Source organism: Myotis brandtii, unplaced genomic scaffold (genome assembly GCF_000412655.1).
Source record: "Myotis brandtii unplaced genomic scaffold, ASM41265v1 scaffold244, whole genome shotgun sequence".
NCBI classification, from domain to species: Eukaryota; Metazoa; Chordata; class Mammalia; order Chiroptera; family Vespertilionidae; genus Myotis; species Myotis brandtii.
The window spans coordinates 1254576-1257966 of record NW_005359225.1 but is presented as its reverse complement, the minus strand read 5'-3'; the positions used below and the strand labels follow the sequence as shown (position 1 = coordinate 1257966).

Genomic DNA, 3391 nt, shown 5'->3' with positions numbered 1-3391 from the left:
AGGGGGACTTACCTTCAGGGGGCTGAGCCAAGGGCAAGCATGTCAAACTCCACAAAGGCGATGTCGTGCCGCCCTGGGACCAGCCGAACCTCCTTGAAGCCAGGGAACTGATTAAAGAGCATGGACAGCATGAGCTCATCGGTCTCCTCTGGCAGGAGGTGAGGAACAAGATGTGATTTGGTGGGTTTTCTGAAAGAGGCTGAGCAGGTGGCACCTGCCCTGGCATAAGCTGCTGTGGGGGCATGGCTCCCGGTGGTATCTGGCCAGGTGCGAGGCCTGGAGGTGGGATCATGCCAGGGGGTGGCATGTAGGGAGGCTGGCCTGGCCTGTGGTGCATGATGCGGGGCGCCTGACTCATCGGCGGCAGGCCCGGGACAGGCCCCAGGACGGCCCCCACCACAGGGGTGGCTGCCCCGCCCTGCATGGCCTTCTTTGCAGCTGGGGTCTCCTGGCTCTTGGGCTTCCTCTTCTCCCGCTTACGGTCATGCTCCACGAAAGTGCCCTTCATCTTGGCAACGATATGCGAGTCGGTCTTGGCATACTGGATACGCATGGGCTTGTCCTAGAAGGGGAGACCCTGCATGGAACGCAGGGTGTTGGTGGTGCTGCTGACCTCCTTAAAGATGACAAGGGCTTGGCCCCTCATGCTGGGGTCTCCTGGCTCTTGGGCTTCCTCTTCTCCCGCTTACGGTCATGCTCCACGAAAGTGCCCTTCATCTTGGCAACGATATGCGAGTCGGTCTTGGCGTACTGGATACGCATGGGCTTGTCGTGGAACGCAGGGTGTTGGTGGCGCTGCTGACCTCCTTGAAGATGACAAGGGCTTGGCCCCTCACCTTCAGGCTCCGTGACATCAGGATATCCAGGATCTGGCCAAACTGGGAGAAGATAGCATACAGGGACTTCTTCAGCTCATCCTTCTGGATCTTCTCATTGAGGTTGTTTATAAGAATAGTGTGGTTGGGTCGGGTCTCGGGAACTGAGGTGCCGCGGTAGGGCTGAAAGAAGGAGAAAGGTAACCTCAGCCCTGGGTTTCTCAAAATCCTTTGACCGAAGGCAGGCTTAACAGGCTCCCCAGGGATTTTCCTTCCAGGAAGATGTCATGGGGCAGGGAGGAGGGAAGACAGGAGCACAGTTTGGAAAACAAAGCCAATGCAGGACACCACTTCTCCCGCGTGGTGAGGGGACATACCGAGGTTTACTTCCACAGACCCTCTCTTGGCTCCCCATGTTCTTCTGGGTGTTCTCATGTTCCCCGTTTCTGTGGTGCTATCACCGTCCACCTGGCTGCTCAGTCACAAGGGCATCACTGTGCCCCCTGCCCGATCCCTGTAGCCTGTCGGCCACCCCATTCACAGCAATGGGGTGCGGTGGGAGGCTCTTGTCTGGCCCAGGTCCATCTCCCGCTCACTGGGGGATTCTCCAGGACAGGGGTAGGGTGGATTCATCTGTGCCCCAGCATCCAGCACAGAGCGTGGCATGGGAACGCTGCTCAGCAACGCTTATTGAACAAATGAATGAATGAAGAATGAGCAGACCCCTCTGCAGTCTCCTCTAGGATAACTCCGGGCTACTCCCCCTCCCCCAGCCATCCTTCCTGGTCGTGGTTTCCAGAGCCCCCTGCCTCCTGCCCCTTCCTCTGAATCTGCTTCCGGCTTCCCTTTCTGCCCCACATGTGGAATCCAGCTGCAGACACTGTCCTGGCCACGGCTCGGGCTTCCTGGCTCCAGCTCTGGGTGGCATGGTCCTGCACAGCCAGCGCTGGCTGTAGGTGCCAGGGCTGTTTCACTGAGTCATTTATTCTTTTCTTTTTAAAATATGTTTTTATTGATTTTTAGAGAGAGAGGAAAGGAGAGGGAGAGACAGAAACATCCATGATAGAGAAACATCAACATTGATCGGCTGCCTCCTGCACACCCCCCGCCGAGGACTGAGCCCGCAACCTGGGCATGTGCCCTGACCAGGAATCGAACCAGTGACCTCCAGGTGCATAGGTCAGTGCTCCACCACTGAGCCACACTGGCTGGGCCATTTATTCTTATTCATGCAGATGTTCACGGAGCCCTGAGCAGGTGCCATGCATAGTGGATACAGCACAACAAAGGCAGACAAGGCCACTCCCCCCCTTTAAAAAAATTATTTTATTTGATTTTTTACAGAGAGGAAGGGAGAGGGATAGAGAGTTAGAAACATCCATGAGAGAGAAACATCGATCAGCTGCCTCCTGCACACCCCCTACTGGGTATGTGCCCACAACCAAGGTACACGCCCTTGACTGGAATCGAACCTGGGACTCTTCAGTCCGCAGGCTGATGCTCTATCCACTGAGCCAAACTGGTTAGGGCAGCCACTCCCTTTTTGAGGTTTACTCACCGGAGTGGGGAGCAGAGCACCCAGCAGTACCCAGGCTCTAGCGATGTCCAGGTGAGCTGGGGCACCTACAGGTGTGTGTGGTGGGTAGCCTCATGGTAACGGGACAGGAGGGCTGTGGGAAGCTTGTGCAGGTAACAGCCCAGGCAGCTGGCCAAGTTGCAGGGCTGAGTCTGGCTCAAGGATGGAGGGCAGTGGCCTAGGGCCAGGGTCTGCTGCAGACAACCCGAACAGATGGTGGAGTGGGGCAGCCGTGGTTTGGGAGTTATGCAGCCCTGACACACTGTGGGAGTTGCTCTCCGAGCCCGTCTCCTTTTCTGTGGAATGAGGTTAAGAATCCTCCCCTCACTAGCGGATGGAATAAATGCAAACCAGGAAAGGCATTTAGCTCCTGGCACTTATGAGGAACCCAATCCAGAGCCAGGGAGGCGGGGAGCCATAGCCAGTCCTGGAGCATGGGTCTGGGACCCTCCTTCCCGCCTCTGCTCAGGGGTCGAGGGGCAGGAGTCCAGGAGGATTCGGGTGAGCCCTGCCTGGGTGGCTCAGTTAGTGGGAGCGTCATCCCATACACCAAACGGTTATGGGTTCAATTAGTCAGGGCTCATACCTAGATTGCAGGTTTGATCCTTAGTAGGGTCTTGTATGGGAGGCGACTGATTGATATTTCGTTCTCTCCCTTCTTCTCCCTTTCTCTAAAAATCAATAAAAACATATCCTTGGGTGAGGATTTTTTTTTAAGAGGATTAGGGTGAGGGTAAGGGGCAGAGAATGCTGGAAAGATTCAGTTCTGAGCTGGGTAATTTTTAAAAAAATATATTTTATTGATTTTTTACAGAGAGGAAGGGAGAGGGATAGAGAGTTAGAAACATCTGAGAGAGAAACATCGATCAGCTGCCTCCTACACACCCCCTACTGGGGATGTGCCAGCAACCAAGGTACATGCCCTTGACCAGAATCGAACCCGGGACCTTTCAGTCTGCAGGCCGACGCTCTATCCACTGAGCCAAACCGGTTAGGTTAG

General features: G+C 55.4%; 1 pseudogene; it reads right to left on the bottom strand.

The window, feature by feature from the left end:
• Nucleotides 1-14: 14 nt before the first annotated feature.
• Nucleotides 15-3391, bottom strand: part of LOC102242751 — a 21208-nt pseudogene continuing 17831 nt past the window's right edge.